Raw genomic sequence first — 7,222 nt, forward strand, 5'->3', positions numbered from 1 at the left:
TGTATTTTTACTAACTTTAAACACCCTTTGTTTTGTGCCAGGTAATGTTTGCTCCTCTCTTCTAGTAAAAGATTCCTTGAATAAACAGGATCGGCGACAAGGAACTTTCTTGTAGTTCTAATGTCCACATGGTCTGGGGACCTTCTGCTTGTCAGGTTTGGAAAGGATCTCTTTGCAATCCTATTAGACACAAAACCCAAACGGATACTGTGTGTGTATAACAACGTAACGCAACAGCTGATGCAAAATATCTGTACCGACAAAACAGCTGTGACACTTGTGTTTATGCTGAAGGGGGAGTACAGTGGGGGGAGATCGGCCCTGTTTGATGAGGCAGCAGACGCAGACAGAGCGCGGCGGGTTATCCGTGACCGCAGCGTCCTTCTAAAACCCGTGGCGATTATGCCCAAGACGTGACGGAAACATTAAGGCAACGCGTCCTGGCTTTTTCCTGTGGCGATCGGCCGGCCTGCGGGCAAAACAGTTGAACAAACTAATAGATAGAGAATCACACCGAGGCCTCGCGTGGGAGGTTCGGCTTTTCTTCTGTGTGCCAAATGGGCTCTGAGTGCAAACTGGCTCAGCCTTGTACCACTAATGGAGATTATGCAACATCCAAGTGTTCACGTATCAACTGTTCCCCGGAACTAAAGGTGAAAACACAGGTGGTGTTCAAACAGAGGACAAGAATACATTTTTTATTTTGCTCCATGCTTGTTGTTACGGTGTCACAGTTGCATCCAAAATGAACCTCAAATCTATGTGTTAAGTTACAGAATTTCTCCAAAACGTATTAAAACGTATTATTATCGTGTTCTCGGCTCTCCTGATATTGTGAATTGTTGCAGACTGTAACTGTGCAACGTGCCACAAAAAACCAAAATGTTGCCATAAGTCCTTATTTAATCGGCTCCTTCAGTGGGTTAGCTTTGTGCTATTGGCTTAGCCCTTGTGCTACTGGGTAAGCCTTTGTGCTACTGGGTTAGCCCTTGTGCTACTGGGTTAGCCTTTGTGCTACTGGGTTAGCCCTTGTGCTACTGGGTTAGCCCTTGTGCTACTGCGTTAACCTTTGTGCTAATGGCTTAACCTTTGTGCTACTGGGTTAGCCTTTGTGCTAATGGCTTAGCCCTTGTGCTACTGGGTTAGCCCTTGTGCTACTGGGTTAGCCTTTGTGCTAATGGCTTAGCTTGCGCAGCAGCCGCGCTCTTTCTTGTTTTGTCGGCCCATCCATGTGCCGTCACATGATCTTAGTAGTTCGTTGTATGGCCGGTTTAGTTTTTTGTTCACCAGATTTGTGAGCACAGAGAAAGTGAAACTGCTGAAAGACCCGGAGAAGACGTGTTTAATCCAGCCACAGGACTCCGGTAATGGACACGGCCATTGTTCATGGCTGTGCAGGCTCAGCTGCTGCGTTAGTCATAATCACAACCTCCCACAAAGGTCCGGTCCTCCCCTCCGCACATGTGCAATAAGCATCTTCAAATAGATTTTTTTATGTCCGAGAAACTTCTTGACTTATGAGGAAGACGATGTGAATGTTGATTAGCCCGACCTCCACACAGGGAGTGAGAGCCGCATCCTGCCCGGTGTTTTTCATGCAGACGTCTCCTCAAATCTGAGCAAAAGCCACAAACAAGCTGCTTTGTCAACCTCTCAGTGAATGAAATCCATCAAAGCGAATCGCCTTCTTGCACTGCGTGCACTCTTTGTGCGTCGCTATAAACGGGTCTCTAGAAGCACGTCACTTTCAATGTGCGATAAGACATGTGCGCAGGAAGCCCCGCCGTACATTATGCCACCACGAGTCTCTGTGGACACCCGAACACACTTTATATAAAACAACACAAGGAGCCCATTGCCCTCGAGCCTCTGAGAGCCCATCCAGTGACGGGACCTGGGCTCCACGGAGCTAATCGCACCCCTGGGACTTGTTCTCGGGCCACAGTTTTTTTTCCGTTGCTGCTACTTGAGGATTCTCTGCACAAAGAGGCATGCAGTCACTCTGAAGGTCTTTCTGCCCGTCCTCGCGGTCCACCTTTTGGCTGCGTGCTGACTGCGGGAATCCATGTGCCGGCAGGAGTGAGCGTATTAAGTTTGATACAACGACATCATCACAATTCAAAACCACAGAACCGGCTCTCAGGCAACGGTTTGTGTTGTGTTGACGCTTGGAGACACAGGGGGAGGAAGTCGGTTTGAAGGTCATTGTCTTCGCCGCTCATCGACTATTTCTGAACGCCGGGCAGAGCAGAACATAAATGCTAATATGCAGCACTTCTGTTGGAGCACGGCTCGAATGTGGCTCTGCATTCCATAACGCTGAAGGTAATTGGAGAGACGGAGCTGAGGGGAAAAAAAACAAGGCTACACATGTTTCTCGGTAATCACACGATAATGTAATGAATGCATATATATTTATATATATAAATATACATATATATATACATATTGTTACAGAAGTAATGAATGTATCATCATGCGTCAACCCCTGTAATTTATCAGAGTGCTCAATTAAAAATGACGGCATTTTTAGACATGAGGCTTTTAATAAATTAATGTGAGAAGAATAAATATTGGAGAAACATGAAATATTGCAGATGGTTTGAGATGCATATAGCCCCATAGATCCACCTTGTAATCCCTGGTTCATTCATTTATTAAATTTCTGATATGAATAAATCCCGGGTCATGGTTTATGCAATCTTACATTTTTATATTAAGTTTCCTCGGCTGTGAAGGAATCCAAAAAAACGGACCTGACAAATCAAGGCTTCCTTATAGCTGATGCTAATCACTCAGCAGTCCCACTCATTCATTTTAAAGACGTGCCTGCAAGTATCTGATACAGAGACCTTAAAGGGATAGCGTCATTGATTGATGCATATCATGTAGAATAGCAAACCAATGGTATCAATTTCACCTTTTCAACCATTTTGAACTGGCTTTGTGTGGTTGCATTGTGGGTGGTGCGTGCTCGGGTGGAGGTCGAACATTGCTCATAGGCACAAAAACCACCCACATCAAACTATACGAAGCCTGTTGAAAATATGCAACGGTTCCCTTTAATGTTGTTGTTGTTCTTGTCCAAAGAAAAGTTCCGTGCACTGATGTTCCTACATGATCAGACATCTGAAAGCATTTCCACTCGGTTCGGTCTGCAGAGATTCTTAAGCCACTGCGCGCGTTTTATTGAAATTCAAATGTCGAAATTGACAAACAGCCCCCCCCCCCTCCCCTCTCCCCCCCAAGCTGAAGCCTCTGACATTCATTCAAAAGGTGAATGGAAATCGCTCCTCTGCGCTTGGTGCAGCGTCCCGGTGGAGGTTAAGGCAGCTGCCCGTCAGCGGGCTACCGATAACGCCAAGAAGGATTCTGCTGAATGTTCCGTGAGTCTCGGGAACCAGAAGAAGAAAAGGAGAAAGTCTTTTTGATGTTTCTAAATTCTTTAGATGCAAGATGCTGCAGAAAATAGGTACATAAGTAACTGACATTAATAACAAAGAGCATTATTCTTCTTGTGGCGAAATGAGAAATTTGAAATATTCGCTATTACTGAAACTATTCTATTAAAAGACTTAAGGTATAATGTATGAACACAAAGATCTGCTGAGCTGGTTTTCACTCATCACTGAACTATCTATCGACTAAATAAAGTGATTTCCCGATGAACTTCGTTTTGACATATTTGGGTATTTGTGCGTTTGTGAGTCGAGGCGCTGGAAAAGTAAACAGGAATAAAAAGGAACATCAAACTGGGCTCACTGCCAACTGCGCCACTGGCGGTTCAACGTGTGAAAACAGCATAAAGATATCTCAGATCAAAGTTCAGATGATGCATCCCGTCCTCTGAGGCCAATTATCTGCTCCTCGCCTTCTTACCCACACAACTCTCAATTTCCCCTCCTTTCAAAACTAAACACAGCAAATTGTCAGGAGATGAGTCGATTATCTCGCGAGGCAAACTCGCGGTTCTGAAATGTAATATTTAGGAAAGGTTGCGTGGGAATGTCGGGCAGAAAAAGCACCCGCCCCCCCCTGTTGAAAGCCGTTTGCGTGGCCGGAGCGCTCGTGTGCTTTAGAGGAGAGCAAACGGACCTCTGACGGAGGCTGCGTGTCGATGTCGCCGCCCCCGCCGCCGCCGCCGCCGCCGCGTCGTGTTTGCTTCAGGAGGCCCGAAGTGAAGAGACCTTTGCAGTCACGTGAGGCTGTTATCACGTGCCACCATGTTTTCCTCAGTGCGTGTGATTAAAGGCCGGTCTTGATCTCACTTATCTTCTCCTTCATTATCTCCTCCGTCTTTCATGTCTACACCTTTGATTGATTACTTAGAATTACATTTTTTTTTTTTTCACACAGCAGGATAATTAAGTTGCTCGTGTGAATGTTAATTTAACTTGAGTTATTGGTGCATTTGCATATTTCTGAATCCCTTTTACCGGTCCGACTGCACCGCCTGCACTGACTACATCTGCTGGCCTTGTCGTGGATGTTAACATTTAAACATGTACTAAAAAGACTCAAACATGAGCGATTTTAAAGAAAGGAAAGTGCAATGCAACGTCTTAAATCACCTCAGGTGTTTTGCTTGTCCGCCACTTTGATTTGTTCCTCCGGGGGGGACGGAATGACACCCTTTGCCCTCTATCCGCCGGCGACCTTGAGGGTTGGGGGGGGGGGGGGGGAACAGAGGAGGGATCGGGCCCAAACTTGAATGGTCACCTGTCCTCCCCAATCAGTGAGCCTTTCTCCATTGGAACAAAAGGGCACGTAGAAAACACACGGGGGGGGGAAACGCAGGGGTCAGAGTTAAACAAAAGAGACGCCGACCTCGACAAAAACTCCGGGAGTTAACACGCATCCACCCCCCCCCCTCCCCCTCTCTCCCCCCCTACACACGTCACGTGGAACACATGTTGAGACAGAGGTTGTAGCCACCAGGGGCAGTTAGAGAAGAAGTGTTTTAATAAAACAGATGAAGGCTGCTGAGGACGCAGTCGGATCCACCTGCGTCCCGCTGATTCTCGCTTAGTATTTTGAGGGAAATGGCTGCAGGGTTCATGCAGTATGCAACGCAGCTCACCGGAGACGAGCCGCTCGGGGCTCCTCTGCGCATCTTTGTTAAAAACGCAAATCTGAAAAAGAAGGAGGAGAGGGACGACATGTCAAACTGGGTCCTTGAACGCAAACACAGTGGAATATAATCAGCGCAGATGAATCACATTCATGAGCATTCCTCCCTGCTCGTTGTGTGCTCATTAATATCAAATGATATTAGAAAGTCCAAAATCATCTCTAACACGAGATTAGAAACAGCTGCTGCAGTAGTCAGCAAACTTTTTAGCAAATGGAATTTTCTGTAGAAAAACAAAACATTTAGTTCAAATTTGAACGAACCACGAAACAAGCTTTAGAGCAAAGAGTCATTACGTATGTTAAGTAATATTCTCATTCTCATTGATCACCCTTACAAATAAACCCTATTACCAGCGTACTTCTAAATGTGTGCAAAAAGAATTCATTCATTTTCTTCCATAACCAGGGTTGTGAATACATTACGTTGGGATTGATAATGGCAGGCGGTGATGGGCGGCTAAGCACAATCTTTATTTTGGTCATTAAAGCTGACAAAGGCATGACACATGTACGCCGCGGATCATTTTTTAACCAAATCTCTATATTCGCCCCTTTGCAGACGGCGTCATAACTTAAAATAACAAATGACCCCCTGCGATAAAACAAACCCGTCTTCATCCGCGGCTTCCAGCCACCGAAGCGAGAGCGAACATGCAGAAAGCCATCTGGTGATTTTGGTGTCAAGTCCCCCCCCTTATTAAGAAATAAAACCGCATGCACAATAACCTTGAGCGGATCTAACAAAACGCTCGCTGTGATGGATGAACTCCACGGCCGAGGAAGTGGCCGCTGTAACCGGCTGAGGTTATTTACTCCAGCGTTCACTCGGTTATTCACTCAGTCGGGGGGGCCGAGGCCTAAATCAATCCATTAGACCCATCCGTCATCTCGGTATCTCAGCGGGGGAGACAAACACTGACGGATCTGCTCACATCGACCGGCGTTCCACCTTTAGAGAAGACCACGTGGGGCCTTCCTCCTGAGTGTTGGCGGCACGGTGGGCAGCGAGCGAGGTGGTGGGGGGGCTGTTTGGACCCGACTGTCCTCCCGACATGATGAGGGAAAGTCTATTTGAAAGAGGGAATAAACGGTGGGCACTGAAGGTCACTCATCACGCTTCACTGAGAGCTCGTGATCGCCGTCACATCGCGTTTGGATTTGGAAGAAGAATAAAAAGAATCTTGTAATAAGAGGACAGGAAGGTGACAAACGGGTAACCAGGTAGCATCGTTTCTTCCATATTAACAGATATTCCTATTTGATCAAATCGAAGTGAGAGACATTTGTGGTTCCTTAATTAGCTTCCGTTTCTGGTTCATTCGTACTAATCTAAAATAGCATTAATCACACAAAAAAAGTAGTTTTGTGCAACATGAATCACACAAGTTTCAAGCGGTTGCGGCCTCTATGATGCATGAAGCTGCAGTATCGTGCAGAGAGAGAGAGAGAGAGAGAGAGATGCTGTCGTCTGAGGACACGAGGACACGTTGGAGGGAGGAGGTTAGTGATTAGTGAACCACCTGCTCCGGCGTGTGAGACACTCGGTAACTAACCGCTAACTAACCTTTAAAGCAGCTCCACATCTCAAAGGTCAAACGTAAGCATCAACTATTTTTAATCGGAATTATCGCCGTGTGCAAGAAGACCAGGTGAGGAAAATCAGAATGTATCTGATTAAGCTGGAATCACGTACCCCCCCCCCCCCCCCCCCCCTCCTGTTCTCAGCATGGATTTGTTTCACTTGTTCACCAGCGGCAGATTAAGTCTGTGACCTTTCGGCTGCTCACTGGTATGCAGAGCGGGGTGGCCTTTGAAGACCAGCGATAACAGAGCCGCTCCACCAGCAGGGCGCGCGAGCCGAGCCGGGCGGATCAGTCGGGGACGACGCTCATCCGTCTCTCCGGGGGCGGCAGCAGCAGCTGCAGAGGAAAGAATGGACCCGGAGCTCGCTCTCAAGCTGACAGGAGACACTTTAAAGCCCTTCTTCTGCCGCCCGATGAGACCCGCCATGGACCATTAACAACACGGAAAAACAATTTCCAGCACATTTTTTATTCAAGCCAAGATGATAAAATATACATGTGCAGGG

This window comes from Gasterosteus aculeatus, chromosome 14, assembly GCF_964276395.1.
Source record: "Gasterosteus aculeatus chromosome 14, fGasAcu3.hap1.1, whole genome shotgun sequence".
In the NCBI taxonomy this organism is placed as follows: domain Eukaryota; kingdom Metazoa; phylum Chordata; class Actinopteri; order Perciformes; family Gasterosteidae; genus Gasterosteus; species Gasterosteus aculeatus.